General features: G+C 41.4%; 1 non-coding gene across 1 annotated transcript; it reads left to right on the top strand.

Annotated features, from left to right (window-relative positions):
- The first annotated feature begins 12,064 nt into the window (after window positions 1-12,064).
- On the top strand, window positions 12,065-12,228 carry LOC114672571 (U1 spliceosomal RNA). The gene has a single exon (XR_003722969.2). It is a non-coding gene; the product is annotated as a U1 spliceosomal RNA (small nuclear RNA).
- Window positions 12,229-20,300: the final 8,072 nt, after the last annotated feature.

Raw genomic sequence — 20,300 nt, 5'->3', positions numbered from 1 at the left:
GCAAGACTGGGAAATGGCTGAGGAGGCCTGTGAAGGTGTCTGTGAGCTGACCTCTCAGGTAAACATGAAGTGGGGAGCTATTTGTGTCCCACATGAATGCTTTCCACAAGGCCTTGATACAGAAGGGGCCTTTGTGACTAGGTAAGTAGGATGGATGGCCTGCTCTGTGAGATGTTAGACTCCTTTACCAGATATCCCAATGCTCCCAAAAATTGGGGTATCCCAGATACCTCAATGCTCACAAAGTGAGTGTGGTGGCAGGGAGGGAGGCTGTGCCTGTGCTCAACAACCCCCTTCCTCTCACCAAGTCTGACCTGCTGTGGCGGAGTGCGGGGACTTTTGGCAGCAGTGGCCAAGTGGCCCTGAGCTCTTGGAATGCTGTGATAACTGGAGGGCAGGGGAAAGGGCAGCCAGTTCCCCAGAGTTAGATTAGCTGTATTGGATTCTTTCCATGATGGAGGAGAAAATGCTTTGTTTTCAAATACTCTGGGTTTTGGTTGGCTTTTGTTGCTTGCCTTAGCTCTGCCAACACCACCATCCATATGCCGGTGGTTCTCAACTAGGGAAAATTTGGCTTTCAGGGAACACTTGGCAATGTCTAGAGACATTCTGATTGTCACATCTTGGGAGGGGGATGCTGCTACTGGCATCTGGTGGGTAGATGTCAGGAATGCAGCTAAACATCTTACAGCACCCAGGACAGCTCCACAACAAAGAATTATCTGGTTCAAAATGTCAAGAGTGTTGCAGTTGAGAAACTGTTTTATTCCATCAAGGTGTCTTCTAGATGTCTTAACGATAAAGGAACTTACCTGTAGTTAAAGAAAGAAAGGCAACTGCGTGCGGTGGCTCACACCTGTATTCCCAGCACTTTGGGAGGCTGAGGCGGGTGGATCGCTTGAGGTCAGGAGTTCAAGACCAGCCTGGCCTACATGGTGAAACCCCATCTCTACTAAAAATACAAAAATTAGCTGGGCGTGGTGGTGGGTGCCTGTAATCCCAGCTACCCAGGAGGCTGAGGCAGAAGAATTGCCTGAACCTGGGAGGCCAAGGTTGCAGTGAGCTGAGATTGTGCAACTGCACTCCAGCCTGGATGACAGAGCAAGACTCTGTCCCCCCACCCTCCCCCCAACAAAAAAGGCAGTAGTATGTTTAGGAATTGTGTCCAGTTGCAAGTAACTGAAAATATGACTAAATGAGATTTTGTTTCTTCTCAAGTAAGTTCCCATATTTGGTTCAGCTACTTTGAAATGTCAAAGCTGAGGCTGATTGTGATTCTATTTGCTTTTCTTCTTACTGCAAGATGGTCCACTAGAATGTACACACAACAAGGGCAAGGATATTTGTTTACTGCTATATCCTTGCCGCTTGGAAGAATGGCAGGTACTCGTTAACTGACCGTTTGCTGAGTGGAGCGCCAGGCAGCAGAAAAAGAACGATATGCAAAAGAAGCAATAACTTTCATGTTAGGAAAATAAAACAGTCCTAGAAAATCCACAGACAACTTTCACTTGAGCTTCGCTGGCCAGAACTCAGGGACACCTGTAAGGGAGGCTCGAACATACAGTTTTCAGCTGGGAATATTGTGCCAGATAGTCAAAAATGTTGCTTTTCTGTAAGTAAGGGAGAAGTGGGGATGGATATCTAGTAGCAATAAAGACAGTTTTTGATAGGTCTTGGACATGGGCTTGCAGACTTATCTCTATGCAAGACCTTGAGCATGGAGAATGGGAGAGATGGCAAGATGGCAAGATCAGGACCGTGGAAACAAAAACTAGAGCAACTGCTTCTCAGAAAACTCATCAGAATCAGCAGAGAAACAGCCTGGTGGTAAACTTGTGACTGCTTCAGGTCTGTGACTCAGACAGATGCCTTATTTGCATTCAATCTAATGAATCTGATGTTGACCACACAGTTTTAAAAAACCAAAAATAGACATAAAGATTCAACAAATGACTTGAGCTGAGATTTATTACAGGTCAATCTGAAACTAAGAAGATAGTACATTGTTTAAATCAGACAGCCTCATCTTCTTGGGAACTTTATGGCTTCTGCATTTACAAATCTTGCTCTTGTCTTTAGTTGAGTGAGACTGTCTACACAGGGTTCCTGGGATTTATGTACACTCAGGATTAACTCTGACCCTAACCATAACCCTAGCCCTAGCCCTAACATTAGCCTTATCCCTAACCCTAACTCTAGCCCTAGCCCTAGTCCTAGCCCTAACACTAACCCTAACTTTAGCCCAAGAAGGTAGGCTTGGTGCCTGTCTGTTTATGAATGATGAAACCTGCAAGGCTTAGACTAATTGCATCTGAGTTATTTTTGGCCCCAGCCCACAGGGCTGAATTTCTTTGTGTTGGATCGTGTTTTCCCTGCTTTGCCCAGCAGTAAACTCAGATTAACAATCACAATGATTTAGAATTATTATTTTTTATTTTATCAGCACCAATTAGGAGTGGCTGCCACAGTGGAGTTTTTCTGGTCAAATATGAGGGATTGAACATATAATTTTACATGTGATTTCTTCCATGACTCCACTAAAATATTGGCAAAAGGGAAAAAGGTACAAATCTGTAAGGACAAAAGGAGCAAAAAAAGACAACAGAGCAGCTGGGAGATGAAGACAGCTAATTCTTAAATGTCTACAGAAGGGCAGGGAAGAGCTAGCAAGACATTAGTTGAGTCTCACTGCAGAACTCCCCAAAGACTCAGGAGCTGGAGACATAAGCTATTCTAGAGGCAGGGGTAGGCTGGGGCTAAAAACAGGAAGACACTTGAAAGTCTGAATAAAGAGTGATTGTATCCCAGATTCCTTACCCTGCTACAGCAAAAGATTTTTGGAGGCAAGTGTCTCTCTGGAGATGTTGAACCACAGAGCTTTTGGATTTTTATGTACCAGGCACAGTTGAGGACAGTTGTCAGGTGCCAGATTGAACATGGGGACTAATGGAAACCTAAAAAGAGGGGTTTCTAGCTTGCTTACCCACCTTTGGCTCCAAGAATGCTGGCAGGTGGGCTCATAGCTGCCAGGCAGAAGTGTGGAGAAGTCCTCTCTGGGGAGACCACCAACCAGAAGAGAGCTGCACAGTTTACTCACCACCAAAGGCCAGTGCCCCTCTCACTTGTTCTTTGTTGATGCCTAAGAACCAGAAAGTCCTGCCCATACAGAACTGTGCCTCAATCTTAAATATGAGAGGACAGCCAAGCTTTCTTGGAGAAAGCCACTAGGATGAAAGATAAGGTCAAAGTCAATCAACAGACTTTGGAGCAACTTGGAGAAAACAGAGTAGCTGCTCCCAATCATTTTCTATTTCCATTTCTTGCTAATTTCTTTTGTTAGCACTATCACTTTCTAACATTATATAGTACACCTATTAGTTTTTTGTTTACTCTTTGCCACCCTCAGTAGAATGTAAGCTCTACGAGGCCAGGGAGTGTGTCTTGTTCATTTTTCTCTCACCAGTACTCATGACTGGCACAAGGGGAGTCCCAACAAACATTGTTGATCAGCCTGGCATGGGGATCCACACCCGTATTCCCTGCACTTTGGGAGGCTGATGTGGGAGGATTGTTTGAGCCCAGGAGTTCTAGACCAGCGTGGGCACAACAGTAAGACCCTGTCCCTATAAAAAATAAAAAAATTAGATGGGCATGGTGTTCTGTGCTTGTGGTCCCAGCTACTTGGTGGGAGGGTCACTTGAGCCCAGGAGGTCGAGGCTGTAGTGACCTGTGATCACGCCACTGTACTCCAGCTGGGGTGACAGAGTGAGACCCTGTCTCAAAAACAAAAAATCCTGCAACAAACACACCAAATATTGTTGACTGAATGAATAAAAACTGTATCCATAGTAGAAAACAGAGTACTATAAAAAAGCATTAAAAAGCAGAAAATACTTTGGAACATTAATAGTATAATAACACATTTTAAAGAATTCAATAGGAGATGTGCAAAATAAAATTGAGAAAATATCCTCAAGATACAGAATAAAATGATGAAAGATAATAATGGAAACATAAGAAAATTAGATACAGCACAGAATCTTAACATCAATCTAATGGGAATTCCAGAAAGGAAGGACAGAAAATTTGGACAGAATTCAGGCATTCACTGGGTATCTGGGTAAATAAATGACAACAGAATTGTCTCAAAGCACATGATTGTGAAATTTCAGATTCCAAGGGATAATAAGAAGATCCTGTAAAGCTTCCAGAGAGTAAAAGGAGACCACAAACAAAAGATGAGTATCAGAATGATGTTGGACTTGTCAACGACAGCACGGGAAACCAGAGACAATGAGATGATAACCTCAAAAACAGAGAGAAGTTGGTCACAACTTTTGAATTCTGTACATAGCCAAGCAATTAAGTTAATGTGATGGTGAAATAAAGAAAGGGTCAGATATGCCAGGTCATAGAAGTGTACTTCTCAGGCATCCTGTCTTAAGGCACTACAGAGAAAGTGGCAAAATTAGTGAATAAGCCAAGAAAGAGGAAGATCTTTGATCCAACAAACAGAGCATGGGAGACAGGAAAGGAATTCCCATGCTGAGAGTAGTTTCAGGAAGGGAGCCACTCATCAAGCTGAGAGAGTGTCCAGTCCAGAGAGTGGGCAGGGCCCCAGGACGTGTGCCTCTGAGAAATACATTGAACTAATGGATTAACTGATATATTTGTATGGAGATGAGTTTTTAGTTCTGTTTGGGTAGAGTTTGGGGATAGTTTGAGAAAGTGTTAATTATAGGTACATAGAAAACTAAACAAATGAAAAACTAAGGCAATTATTTATTCGGGAAAAACAAAAAGTCATACAAGAAAGGATATGTGATCATAACATACCAAATGACAAAGCTGTGAATTACATTTTTATAGCCAATAATACAAACTTTGAATAGTAACTTAACAAATCTTGATATAATTTTACTGAGAGAATGATAGAAAAGGGATATAGAGGTGATAGATGGGTTAAAAGAGCTAAATCTGTTTTCTATTTTAGGAAGTAAAAAGTTAAAATCTTGAAGTGAAAAACAAAATGAAAAAATATTCTGAAAGCATGTGATCTAGAAATATGACAGTAAACAACAGAAGAAACACACGACACATTTGAAAGTGATTGCTTTGGGGTGTGAGGCCTGGGTAGAGGGAGGAGTGGGCCAGGGAAGATTTTTCTTGTTACAAGTCTCGTGGTTCTGTTCAACTCTTTAAACTGCATAATGAAGTCTTTTGATAATTAAAAAAACCAGTTAAATTATAGCAGTATGGTAATGAGGGGATGGTCTTATATACCATCTCATCTGTAATCTGTTGGCCTCTTGGTGCAGTACTAACAGTGAGGGTTTGGAGACAGCTGCACCATTGGGGCCTAGTCATGCGGAACGTGGTGTCTTCTTTGAAGCAGTCATAAGCTTATCACGTTCTTTCACTCTCTGCTGGAATAGAAGGTCTGGGAACCAAGAGTCTCTCACTACACATTTAAGGATAAACATGCAAATAGCACACAAACATTAGGTTATTTCTCCTAGCTGAAAAAAATTTACTTTTTATCCCACTTTCTCCTTTAGCTATTGCTTTATTTTTCTGCATTGCTTTACAGTCATATTTCTCTAAATAGTTGTTCACACCCATTGTCTCTAATTCTTTTCCCCCTTTCTTTTTGAATTCACTCCAACAAGCTTTCATTCCCATGACTGCACTAAAAACAGCTCTTTTTAACATCTTCAATGGCCTCTCTGTTACTAAATTTAATGGTGAATTCAGTTTTTCTTTTACTTAAGGAATTGGCAGCATTTGATGCAGTTGGCGATATGGAATTCCCCGAGACACTTTCTTTGCTTAGCACTGACTGAGCTCATTCTCCTGGTTTTCTTGCTGTTGGCTGCTCCTTCGCTCTCTTTTGTGGGTTGCTCCTAATTTCCCTAGCCTCTTAATGTAGAAGTGCTCAGGGAATGTTCTTGGACAGCTTCTCTTCCCTACCTACACTCATTCCTGGCTCGTTCTCTTGCAGTCTCATTACTTTAAATATGATCTATAAGTTGATGAGTTCCAAATTGGTATCAGTCCAGATCTCTCCTTTGAACTTCAGACTCACGGATCCAATTTCACACTTGGTCTTTCTACTTGGATGTGTCTAAAAGGAAATTTTTATTGGATCCCAAACCAAACTCCTGATCTTCTCCCAGCAAACCTGCTCTTCCCAAGACCTTTCCCACATGAGCTAGGGGCTATTCCATCCTTCTAGCGGCTCAGTCTAAACCTTGGTGTTGTCTTCATGTCTCTTCTTTCCCTTGAACCTCACATCCCACCAGTCAAAAACTCCTGTTGCCTATACTTTCCAAATGTACCTAGAACATGACCGCTTCTCATCACCTGTCCTGCTGCTTCTCTAGTCCCAGCAACTGTGAGTTCCCACCTGGATTATTGCAAAAACCTCCTAACTAGTCTTCCTGTGTCTGCCTTTACCTGTTTGCACTCTGTTAAAACAAAAATTCAATAGTTAGAACAATCCTTTTGAAATCTAAGTCAGACCATGTCACCTCTCTGCTCAAACCACTTCATTGGCTTCTCATATGACTCTTCTATGCATGTCATTTTTTCCTACCTTTTTAGAAGATTTTCTTATAAAATTTTGAAGTCACATGCTTAAATTCATAAGATCTCATGATATACTTTCTTGATGGAATTACCTTTAATCAATATAAAATGATACTGTAAAATTCAATGCCTGTTTCAGCCTCAAGTTCTATCTTATTATGAATAGATTAATATTATCACCAACTTTAAAAAAGTATTAAAACTTTTTCGAAAAAAGTTTCTCTTTTAAACTTTTTTTTCCCTCTGTTACTGTATTAGGATAGCTTCAGCTATTCTGCAATAACATACAAACCTCAAATATCTCTTTATGTAACATTTTATTTCTCACTCATATTGGGTATCTAGAGCAGGCTGGAAGAAGGACTCAGCTAACTGATGCTTCTGGTTTCATGGCAGAGGAGGAGAGAATCTGGAGGTTCACACAGGGGCTTTTCACTGCTTCAGCCTGGAAGCATTTTATTGTCCAGAACCAGTCTTCACTGTGCCCCGCAGGGAGAAAATAAATGGGATTTGGTGAACGAAAAGCATAATCTTTGCCTTAGTTATGTATCTGAGAATCAAAGAGAGTATATATGCTGTCATGGAATTCCTATATTTTTGTTAAAATGTATACTTTATTATTTAAAAAAATCTCATTTCTACAATCCCAAAGTCAACTCTCTTCTTATCTCCTGCTGCTGCTGCTGCTTCTTCTTCTTCTTCTTTTTTTTTTTAACCATACACCAAATTCATTTCTTGTGTAAGATATAAAATATACAAGCCATGAAGGAAAACTCTGATAAAATTAATTACCTTAAAACAAAAATACCATAGACTGGATGAAAACTTTTAAAAAAGAAGACATTTCTTTTATATTTAGTAAGTATGAATCTATAAAGTAATGAATATGTATTTTATCAAGTTGACATATATATTTACATAAAGAATGCCTTTATGTTTTATTTTTATTTTTTTCCTTCTGACGTTTATTTTAGGTTTGGGGGAACATGTGAAGGTTTGTTACATGGGTAAATGATGTGTTGCTTATCTCCTGCTTCTAAGTTAGGGTATGTGCAGTCTCTGTTTTTGTCCTGGGGAAAAAATACTGTAGAACTAAGCACCTCTTCCAGTTTAAAAAATCTGCTGGGCATGGTGGCTCACACCTGTAATCCCAGCACTTTGGGAGGCTGAGGCAGGTGGATCACCTGAGATCAGGAGTTTGAGACCAGCCCAGCCAAAATGGTGAAACCCCGTCTCTACTAAAAATACAAAATTAGCCGGGTGTTGTGGCATGTGCCTGTAATCCCAGCTACTTGGGAGGCTGAGACAGGAGAATTGCTTGAACCTGGGAGGCGGAGGCTGCAGTGAGCAGAGATTGCACCACTGCGCTCCAGCCTGGGTGAGACAGAGTGAGACCCCTTCTCAAAAAACAGAAAAAAAAAAAGAAAAAAAATATATATCTTTACAACATCCTCAAGCCCTAGGTGTAATTATCATCATTGTGGAGACTGGAAAACATACACCACAGAGGTTATGTACTTTATCCAAGGTCACATAGAAAATGAGGGAGAGACCCGGGATGCCAATTTGAGGTCCTGATTTCTGGCTTGTCTTCAGGGCCCATTCTGCATTGCCGGAGGAAAGACTTTGTCGGAGATAAAGGCTCATCTTCCCATGGTTCCTTCTAGCCCCATAGCTCTTGGCTGCCCTCTCTTGACTTCCTCCGCTATGACCCAGTGAAAAGTTGCTGCTGCAATTAACACCTAATGCTCTCCAGTCTCTGAGGTTCAACCTGTATCCTCTCTTCTTGATATTTCATGCCCCATCTCCTCTGATTCCTAGGTGCTCAGTATATAGTAGGGTTAGTAATATTCCTATTGATTACTGTTGGAGAGCAGCAACTCTGAAGGGGCGTTAGAGTACTTTGAGGAGTTCCTGCTATCTGCTGATCACTGTACAGACATAATCCCAGAAACTCCTCATGACAATGCCAAAAAGAAGTACTATTAAGTCTCTTTTACAAATAAGAATGAAGTGCAGAGAGGATATAGTAATATGTTCAAAATAACATGCAGAGAGGATACAGTAATGGTTTACTTGTTGACATTTATTCTACATACTTTTTTAACAAAATCATGCTTTAAGTTCTGGGATACATGTGCAGAACGTGCAAGTTTGTTACATAGGTATGCATGTGCCATGGTGGTTTGCTGCACTCATCAACCTGTCATCTATGTTTTAAACCCTGTATGCATTAAGTATTTGTCCTAATGCTCTCTCTCTCCTTCCCCCTCAACCCCCCAACAGGCCCCGTGTGTAATGTTCTCCTTCCTGTGTCTATGTGTTCTTATTGTTCAACTCCCACTTATGAGTGAGAATATGTGGTGTTTGGTTTTCTGTTCCTGTGTTAGTTTGCTGAGAATGATGGTTTCCAGCTTCATCCATGTTCCTGCAAAGGATGTGAATTCATTCTTTTTTATGGCTGCAGAGTACTCCGTGGTATATATGTACCACATTTTCTTTATCCAGTGTATCATTGATGGGCATCTGGGTTGGTTCCAAGTCTTTGCTATTGTGAATAGTGCTGCAATAAACATATGTGTGCATATGTCTTTACAGTAGAATGATTTATAATCCTTTGGGTGTATATTCAATGATGGGATTGCTGAGTCAAATGATGTTTCTGGTTCTAGATCCTTGAGGAATAGCCACATTGTCTTCCACAATGGTTGAACCAATTTACACTCCCACCAACAGTGTAGAAGCATTCCTATTTCTCCACATCTTCTCCAGCATCTGTTATTTCCTGACTTTTTGATGATCGCCATTCTAACTGGCGTGAGATGGTATCTCATTGTGATTTTGATTTGCATTTCTCTAACGACCAGTGATGATGAGCTTTTTAAAATATGTTTGTTGGCCACATAAATGTCTTCTTTTGAGAATTGTCTGTTCATATCCTTTGCCCATTTTTTTGATAGGGTTGTTTGTTTTTTTTCTTGTAAATTTGTTTAAATTCCTTGTAGATTCTGGATATCAAGCCTTTGTCAGATGGGTAGCTGGCAAAAATGTTCTCCCATTCTGTAGGTTGCTTGTTCATTCTGATGATAGTTTCTTTTGTTTTACAGAAGCTCTTTAGTTTAATTGGATCCCATTTGTCAATTTTGTCTTTTGTTGCATTGCTTTTGGTGTTTTAGTCATAAAGTCTTTGCCCATGCTTTTGTCCTGAATGGTATTACCTAGGTTTTCTTCAGGGTTTTTATGATTTTAGATTTTATGTTTAAATCTTTAATCTATCTTAATTTTTTAATAAGGTGTAAGGAATGGGTCCAGTTTCAGTTTTCTGCATATTGCTAGCCAGTTTTCCCAGCACCATTTATTAAATAGGGAATCCTTTCCCCAGTACTTGTTTTTGTCAGGTTTGTTGAAGATCAGATGGTTGTAGATGTGTGGTGTGATTTCTGAGACCTCTGTTCTGTTTCATAGGTCTATATATCTGTTTTGGTACCAGTATCATGCTGTTTTGGTTACTGCAGCCTTATAGTATAATTTGAAGTCAGGTAGCATAATGCCTCCAGCTTTGTTCTTTTTACTTACTATTGTTTTGGCTATATGGGCTCTTTCTTGGTTCCATATGATATTTAAAGTAGTTTTTTTCTAATTCTGTGAAGAAAGTCAAAGGTAACTTGATGGAAATAGCATTGACTCCACAAGTTACTTTGAGCAATATGGCCATTTTCACAATACTGATTCTTCCTATCCATGTTCATGGAATGTTTTTCCATTTGTTTGTGTCCTCTCTTATTTCCTTGAGCAGTGGTTTGTAGTTCTCCTTGAAAAGGTCCTGCATGTCCCTTGTAAGTTGGATTCCTAGGCATTTTATTCTTTTTGTAGCAATTGTGAATGGGAGTTTGCTCATGATTTGGCTCTCTGTTTGTCTATTATTGGTGTATAGGAATGCTTGCGATTTTGCACATTGATTTTGTATCCTGAGACTTTGCTAAAGTTGCTTATCAGCTTAAGGAGATTTTAAGGGTTTTAGACAATGGGGTTTTCTAAATATGCAATCATGTCATCTGCAAACAGAGACAATTTGAGTTTCTCTCGTCCTATTTGAATACCCTTTATTTCTTTCTCTTGCCTGATTGCCCTGGCCAGAACTTCCAATACTATGTTGAATAGGAGTGGTGAGAGAGGGCATCCTGGTCTAGTGCCAGTTTCCTTTGTCAGATGGGTAGCTTGCAAAATTTCCAGGTTTTGCCCATTCAGTATGATATTGGCTATGGGTTTGTCATAAATACTCTTATTATTTTGAGATATGTTCCATCAGTACCTCGTTTATTGAGAGTTTTTAGCATGAAGGGCTGTTGAATGTTGTCAAAGGCCTTTGCTACATCTATTGAGATAATCATGTGTTTTTTGTCATTGGTTCTGTTTATGTGATGGCTTACATTTTTTGATTTGCGTATGTTGAGCCAGTCTTGCATCCCAGGGATGAAGCCCACTTGACCATGTTGCATAAGCTTTTTGATTTACTGCTGGATTTGGTTTGCCCGTATTTTATTGAGGATTTTCATATGGATGTTCTTCAGGCCTGAAATTTTCAGGCCTGAAATTTTCTTTTTTTGTTGTGTCTCTGCCAGGTTTTGGTATCAGGATAATGTTGGCCTCATAAAATGAGTTAGGGAGCAGTCCCTCTTTTTCTATTGTTTAGAATAGTTTCAGAAGGAATGGAACCAGCTCCTGTTTGTACCTCTGGTAGAATTTGGCTGTGAATCTGTCTGGTCCCGGGCTTTTTTTGGTTGGTAGGTTGTTAATTACCACCAAATTTCAAAACTTGTTATGGATCTATTCAGAGATTTGACTTATTCCTGGTTTTGTCTTGGAGGGTGTATGTGTCCAGGAATTTATCCATTTCTTCTAGATTTTCTGGTTTATTTGCATAGAGGTGTTTGCAGTATTTTCTGATGGTAGCTTGTATTTCTGTGGGATCAGTGGTGACATCCCCATTATTTTTTATTGTGTTTATTTGATTTTCTCTCTTTTCTTCTTTGTTAGTCTGGCTAGCAGTCTATCTATTTTGTTAATTTTTTTTAAAAACCGGCTCCTGGATTCATGGTTTTTTTTGGAAGGGTTTTTTGTATCTCTATCTCCTTCAGTTCTGCTCTGATCTTAATTATTTCTTGTCTTCTGCTAGCTTTTGAATTTATTTGCTCTTACTTCTCTAGTTCTTTTAATTGTGATGTTAGGGTGTCGATTTTAGATCTTTCCCACTTTCTTATGTGGGCATTTAGTGCTATAAATTTTCCTCTTAACACTGCATTAGCTGTGTTCCAGAGATTCTGGTATGTTGTCTGTTTGTTCTCACTGGTTTCAAAGAACTTATTTATTTTTGCCTTAATTTCTTTATATATCCAGCAGACATTCAGGTGCAGGTTGTTCAGTTTCCATGTAGTTGTGTGGTTTTGAGTGAGTTTCTTAATACTGAGTTCTAATATTTACCTGGCAGGGGAGATACCATGATCACGAAGGTGGTTTTCCCAGGGCGAGGCTTATCCATTGCACTCCGGATGTGCTGACCCCTGCGATTTCCCCAAATGTGGGAAATTCGACTGCATAATTTGTGGTAGTGGGGGACTGCATTCGCGCTTTCCCCTGAGAAAGAAAAAAAAAAATACTGAGTTCTAATTTTATTGCACTGTGGTCTGAGAGACTGTTTGTTATGATTTCCGTTCTTTTGCGTTTGCTGAGGAGTATTTTACTTTCAATTATGAGGTCGATTTTAGAATAAGTACGATGTGGTGCTGAGAAGAATGTATATTCTGTTGATTTGGGGTGGAGAGTTCTGTAGATGTCTATTTGGTCTGCTTGGTCCAGAGCTGAGTTCAAATCCTGAATATCCTTGTTAATTTTCTGTCTCATTGATCTGTCTAGTATTTATAGTGGTTGTAAATATCTCCCACTACTATTACATGGGAGTCTAAGTCTCTTTGTGGGTCTCTAAGAACTTTCTTTATGAATCTTGGTGCTCCTGTATTGGGTGTATATACATTTAGGATAGTTAGCTCTTCTCATTGCATTCACCTGTTTACCATTGTGTAATGCCCTTCTTTGTCTTTTTAAATCTTTGTTGGTTTAAAGTCTGTTTTATCAGAGAGCAAGATTGCAACTCCTGCCTTTTTTGCTTTCTATTTGCTTGGTAAATATTCCTCCATCCCTTTATTTTGAGTCTATGCGTGTCTTTGCATGTGAGATGGGTCTCCTAAATATAGCACACCAATGGGTCTTGGCTCTTTATCCAATTTGCCTGTCTGTTTCTTTTAATTGGGGGCATTTATCCTATTTACATTTAAGGTTAATATTGTTATGTGTAAATTAGATTCTGTCATCATAATGCTAGCTGATTATTTTGCACATTAGTTGATGCAGTTTCTTCATAGTGTCATTGGTCTTTTTATTTTGGTATGTTTTTGCAATGGCCTGTACCAGTTTTCTCTTTCCATATTTAGTGCTTCCTTCAGGAGCTCTTGTAAGGCAGGCCTGGTGGTGACAAAATCCCTTAGCATTTGCTTGTCTGTAAAGGATTTTATTTCTTCCTCACTTATGAAGCTTAGTTAGTTGGATATGAAATTCTGGGCTGAAAATTCTTTTCTTTAAGAATGTTGAATATTGGCCCCCACTCTCTTCTGACTTGTGGGGTTTCTGCAGAGAGGTCTGCTATTAGTCTCATGGGCTTCCCTTGTGTGTAACCTGACCTTTCTCTACGGCTGCTTTTAACATTTTTTGCTTTGTTTCAACCTTGGTGAATCTGACGATTACGTACCTTGGGGTTGCTCTTCTCGAGGAGTATCTTAGTGTTGTTCCTGTATTTCCTGAATTTGAATGTTGACGTGTCTTGCTAGGTTGGGGAAGTACTCCTCTGTCATTTCAGGTATATCAATCAATTGTAGGTTTGGTCTTTTCACATAGTCCTATATTTCTTGGAGGTTTTATTTGTACCTTTTCATTCTTTTTCCTCTAAACTTGTCGTCACGCCTTATTTTCTTAAATTGATCTTAATCTCTGATATCCTTTCTTCTGCTTTATCGATTGAGCTATTGATACTTGTGTATGCTGCACAAAGTTCTCATGCTGTATTTTTCATCTCCCTCAGGTCATTTATGTTCTTCTTCAAACTGGTTATTCTACTTGGTAATTCCTCTGTAACCTTTTATCAAGGTCTCAGCTTCCTTGCATTGGGTTAGAACGTGCTCCTTTAGCTCAGAGGAGTTTGTTGTTACCCACCTTCTGAAGCCTACTCCTGTCAATTCATCAAACTCATTCTCCATCCAGTTTTGTCCCCTTGCTGGAGAGGCATTGTGATCATTTGGAGGAGAAGAGTCATTCTGGTTTTTGTAATTTTCAGCATTTTTGTGCTGGTTTTTGCTTATCTTCATGGATTTATCTACCTTTGATCTTTGACGTGATGGCCTTTGGATGGGGTTTTTGTGTGGGTGTTTTTATTGTTGATGTTGATGTTATTGCTTTCTGTTTGTTAGTTTTTCTTCTAACAGGCAGGGCCCTCTTCTGCAGGTCTGCTGGAGTTTGCTGGGAGTCCACTCCAGACCCTGTTTGCCTGGGTATCACCAGCGGAGGCTGCAGAACAGCAAAGATTGCTGCCTGCTCCTTCCTTTGGAAGCTTTGTCCCAGAGGGGCACCTGTCAGATGCCAGCTGGAACTCTCCTGTATGACGTGTCTGTCCATTCCTGCTGGGAGGTGTCTCCCAGTCAGGAGGCACAGTGGTCAGGGGCCCATTTAAGGAGGCAGTTTGTCCCTTAGCAGAGCTCAAGCACTGTGCTGGGAGATCCGCTGCTCTCTTCAGAACCTGCAGGCAGGAAAGTTTAAGTCTGCTGAAGCTGTGTCCAGAGCCGCTCCTTCCCCTAGCTGCTCTATCCCAGGGAGATGGGAGTTTCATCTATACACCCTGATTGGGGCTGCTGCTTTTCCTTCAGAAATGCCCTTCCCACTAAGGAGGAATCTAGGGAGGCAGTCTGGCCACAGCCATTTTGTCATGCTGCAGTGAGTTCTACCCAGTCCGAACTTCCCTCCAGCTTTCTTAATACTGTGAAGGGAAAACGGCCTACTCAAGCCTCAGTAATGGTGGATTCCCCTCCTTCCACCAAGCTCAGTTGTCCCAGGTTGACTTCAGACTGCTGTGCTGGCAGCAAGAATTCAAGCCAGTGGTTCTTAGCTTGCTGGGTTCCATGGGAATGCGACTCGCTGAGTGAGACCACTTGGCTCCCTGGCTTCAGCCTCCTTTCCAGGGGAGTGAACAGTTCTGTCTTGCTGGGGTTCCAGGTGCTACTGTAGTATGAAAGAAAACTCCTGCAGCTAGCTCGGTGTCTGTCCAAACAGTCACTCAGTTTTGTGTTTGAAACCCAGGGCCCTCGTGGTGTAGTCACATGAGGGAATCTCCCGGTCTGTAGGTTGCAAAAACTGTGAGATAAGTGTAGTATCTGGGCCGGATAGCACAGTACCTCACAGTTTCCCTTGGCTAGGGGAGGGAGGTCCCTGGCCCCTTGCACTTCCTGGGTAAGATGATGCTCCACCCTGCTTCTGCTCACCCTCTGTGGGCTGCATCCACTGTCTAACCAGTCCCAGTGTGTTGAACCAAGTACCTCAGTTGGAAATGCAGAAATCACCCACCTTCTGCATTGATCTCACTGGGAGCTGCAGACCGGAGCTGTTCCTATTTGACCATCTTGCCAGATCCCCCCTATTCTACATACAGTTAAAGAGCATTTATTATCTGCCAGGCACTGTGCTAGATGTTGGAATGCAATAAATTAAAGTCTCTGCATTGAACAGTTAGTAAGAGATGTATCTGAGTTTTGGAACCAGGTTTATTCTGGTTTAAAATTTTTTTTCTTTTTAATAAAACAACACCATGATGCCTACCCTCATTCAAGAGTTATTCTGGTTGCTACTTTATTGATGAAGTTCCTCCTGATTCCTTTTTTCTTCCTCCAAAATCAGATATAAAAGCACAATTAAAGTCTTGGTTCCTAGAAGTCTCTAGGGTTACAAAAGTGTAATTTTGGTATTCTCTCTGTCTCTTGGTCTCAAAATGGAAAATTTGGATGACCTCTTCAGGGGATGGCAAGGTATATTACCTATGAACTGTTATCTCACTTGAACTTCTTAGCAGAAATTGCTAAAAAATAATACCCTTTCCAAGTTTCAGCCTGGGAATCCTTCTCTCTGCTTTCTCTCTGGTCTATCATGAACTTCTGTGAGAGACTTTTGAACCCCAAGGCTCTTTTCTAACACATAACGCAATGTGGGATTTTGAATGGGACGATCTGTTTGCATCTTGTTAGGGACAAGGTCTCAGGATCCTGTGAGCCAGGGCGTCCCTTGTTTGGGCTTTGGGTAACGAAACCCCATTATTCACCCCATAGCAGAATGAATAAGCCACCATACAGATCTGGATCAATTCTTACCTCTTCCAGTTATTAGCTGTAGGACCTTGAATATGCAAGTTATTTAACCTCTCCAAGATTAAGCTTCTTTATTTCTAAAGAATCATAGTACTACTTTAATGAGATATTGTGAGATTAAATGGCACAATGTGTGCAAAATGCTCAAAGTCGGTGCTTGATAAAGAAAGATTCTTTTCTTTGTTGGTTGTGATGCCCTCTTGTCCCACTTTGAGCTATACCCTGTGTATTAGTCAGGGTTTTCCAGAGAAACCGAACCAATGAGATGAATATATATGTAGAAAAATACTTCTTATAAAGAATTGGCTCATGCAATTATGGAGGCTGACAAGCCCCAAGATCCGCAGTGGGCAAGCTAGAGACCCAGGAAAGGATAGTTTCAGTCTGAAGGCCAGTAGGCTTGAGAGCCAGGAAGAGCCGAGGTTTCAGTTGGAGTATGAAATCAGGAAAAATCCATTTGTCAGCTTGAAGGCCATCCATCAGCAGAAATTACCTCTTATTTGAGGGATGATCAAGTTTTTATTTTATTCAGGCCTCCAACTGGTTGGATGAGGGCCATTCATATTATGGAAGACAGTCTGCTTTACTCAGTCTACTGGTTTAAATGTTCATTTCTTTTTCTTTCTTTCTTTTTTTTTTGAGGCAGAGTCTCCCTTTGTCACCCAGGCTAGAGTGCAATGGTGCCATCTTGGCTCACTGCAATTCTCCACCTCCTAGGTTCAAGCGACCCTCCCACCTCAGCCTCCTGAGTAGCTGGGACCACAAGCATGCGTCACCATGCCTGGCTACTTTTTTTTGTATTTTTAGTAGACATGGGTTTCACCATGTTGGCCAGGCTGGCCTTGAACTGCTTACCTCAAGTGATCTGCCTGCCTAGGCCTCACAAATTCCTGGGATTACAGGTGTAACTCACTGCACCCAGCCTTAAATGTTAATTTCTTCTGAAACACTCACAGACATACCCAGAATAACATTTGACCAAATATCTGGGCACCACATAGCCCAGTCAAGCTGATACATAAAATTAATAATCACACCCTGATTTAAGGGTATTGAGGATATGTTATCATCAGTTGCAATGGGGCCAGTTCCCACTGTTTTCTGATGAATATCAGGTCACAAAATCAAACTCGATATCCTTTACTTTATCTAGTACCTCTCCACAGAAGAAGCACTGGCAGTATTTGTTGCGTGTAAATAAATGCAGTTATAAATTGGAAGATCAGGTCTTCTGTAAGCTGACAAGGACTGACGTTGTGTGACTTCTCCAAGTGAGAAAACAGAGGCTGAAGCTGGGACATACACTCCTTGGTTCTCCAATCCCACACACAATGAGATGGGGCTGCTGTGACATCATCTGACAATTCATATCCTGCTTTGACCTCTCCAAGTACTGAGATCCGTGAATCCCACCCAGCCCTCACCCCTGTGCCTCTAGACCATTGCTCTGGACTCTCTGATGCTATGCCACCACCTCAAAAGCATGCCTGCTCTGCAGCCTTCTGCCTGGAGGCAGCTCATCCTCCTGTTTTCCTGAACCACAGAGCTTTATTGTCATCTGTACCCTGGAGTAAGTGGCAATTCAGGCTCCTCTAATTCTAAAATTAAAGCAAATTCCTGGCCCATTTTATATCTTTCAGGACTATAACTGAGTTGGAAATTGCAGTAAACATGTAAGTGCTGAGTGTTAGTAATAGTGGAAAGGGAGTGGACTTGAAGTCTGACCTAGGTTCAAGTCATAGCCACGCCATTAATTAGCTGTGTGATTCTGAGCAAGTTTCTTAACGTTTCCCTGCTTCATGTCTTCATCTGAAGGTGGATATAATAGTTCTTACCTTGCAGGGTGGTTTTGAGGGTTAGGACGGGAGTCCACTCTTCTTCCTGTCCCTGTTTCTGAGTATTGAGCCACGTATGGGCGTGTGCTTTTCTTGGCTGGACCTGTCTCTTACTGCTTCTTACTGGTAAGAAAACAAAATGCTGCTGGTATCACTGGCCTGAGAAGCCTGACTCTCTATCTTGAATTGCAGGTGGGTCCTTTTTTTTTTTTTTTTTTAGATAGAATCTCACTCTGTCGCCCAGGCTGGCATGCAGTGGCCAGATCTCAGCTCACTGCAACCTCTTCCTCCTAGGTTCAAGTGATTTTCATGCCTCAGCCTCCTGAGTAGCTGCCATTACAGGTGCCTGCCACCATGCCTGTCTAATTTTTGTACTTTTAGTAGAGACGGGGTTTTGCCATGTTGGCCAGGCTGATCTTGAACTCCTAACCTCAAATGATCCACCCACCTCAGCCTGCCAAAGTGCTAGAATTACAGGCATGAACCACCACACCTGGCCAAGCACAGGTAGGTTCTGAATTTCAGTTTTCAAGAAGGTGCCTTTAAGGTCATGATCAGGAAGCATCCCTGAAATGCCCCTAAGTTTCTGTGAGGAAGAAATGCTTAAGAGGGTGTTTGGGAGGTACTGGATAGGCTGTCTGCTCTCCACTTGCTGGATCATCTACTTTGCTTTAGAATCTTGCTTCTTTAGGCATTTTGTAAGGCTGAATGGTGGTCCTCCAATGACATCCACACTTGAATCCTGTTCCTTTCCATGGCAAAAAGTGCTTTGCAGATGTAATTAAGGTTATAGAACTCAAGATGGAGAGATTATCTTGGATTATCTAGGTGGGTTCAATCTAATCTCTAGAGTCTTTAGAAGCGGAGAAATTTACCTGGTTAGAGTCAGAGAGAAGTGGTGTAGGGGAGGAAGCAAGAGAGATGAGGCAGAAAGAGAGGTCCTATAGGCGACAGCAAGCTTTCTAATCCTCAACCCCTGATTGAGAGCATCCATTCAGCACTGCAGGCATCTTTCAAGCAAAGGCAGAGAAGAAGGGGGAGAAAAAACATGCTGAGGGAAAACATGTTGAGAAAAGATAACCAGAGGGGGCTAAGACATGCATTCTCAGAGCACCCACCCCCTTCACCTACCTGCGATGAGGTGGAATAAATGCAGGAGTGAGGTAGAGGCAGAGATATCCTGGGAGGATGGAGCATCTATCCTGTCTTTTCCATGGAAATATAAGTATCTTGGAAATATAAATATAAATATAAGAGGCGGGGAATGGAAGAAGGTGTGGAGAAGGGCAGGGGGGGGTCAACATTCTTCTCTAACACACATTAAAGAATTGTGTTTACATGTGGGTGTGTGGCTGGGGTGCTGCATTTCCTTCTCTTTTATGGAACATTTTTGTCTTAGTGCTTAGATTATTGGAGACTTTCAGCAGCACCTGTGCAGGAACAATGTCTAAGGCAGGAGGAAGGAAATGAGGATGATATTAAAGTGAAACAAAGCATGAAGTCCTTGAATATGAGGTCATCTGGTCCAACTTCCTATTGTATTTGCAAACTTCCTTGGCTCTGGGGTTGGGCATACATGTCAGACGAAGGGAATAAGATCACCCTATCTCTCCAGCCACAGTGGTTGAGACTTTGGGTAGTGCATCTGCCCCCTTTGGAACCAGTGAGATGCCATTGCAGGACTCCCACTAATACTGTGGGAGAAGTGTGTCATTTTTTTCCACTGGACTTATACAAATGAAGATGTAAGTCCAGAGCTGCTAAAGATCACTCTGCCACCAAGAGGAGAGGGCTTGTTGAGAGTGAAACCCACATGGGGTGGACAGAGCAGGGGGATGGAGAAAAAATTGACCCTAGGAGTCTTGTTTACATGTTAGAGTTCTTCAGTCATACTCACCCATCAATGAGAATGCTTGATTGAGTTTGAGTTGAGTTTTCTAGTTGCAATCAGAATATTCCTGATAGATATGGTTTCACTATGTAGACATAGGGAATGTGAAGACTAGAGTAGGGGAAGTGGCATCTCCAATGTCACATGCATAACAAGTAGGATTTGTCGTCTCAGCCATTCGCTTCTATAGCACCTCAGAATCAGGAAACCAGCTACACTCTGAATACATGGAGTTTACACAGATAGCTCTGTAATCTATGCAACTTGTTTCTGAATCCCCTCACAATTGGTTTTAAGGGCTGTTCCTGGTTGTCATATTCTCCTATTCTAGTACTTCTGGTAATAGCTGGAATTGAGTCAAACACTCTTACCATACAATTGAATTAACATGTTTAATTGACAGGGAACATAATATCACACACACACACACACACACACACACACACACCCACCCCCCACAACATTTAATGAGTGATGCTTTACAGCTGGAGAGAGGGCTACTTTTTTTTTTTTTTTTGGTATAGA

The sequence above is a fragment of the Macaca mulatta genome, chromosome 14, assembly GCF_049350105.2.
Source record: "Macaca mulatta isolate MMU2019108-1 chromosome 14, T2T-MMU8v2.0, whole genome shotgun sequence".
Lineage (NCBI taxonomy): Eukaryota > Metazoa > Chordata > Mammalia > Primates > Cercopithecidae > Macaca > Macaca mulatta.
This window is presented reverse-complemented; position numbering and strand designations above follow the sequence as displayed.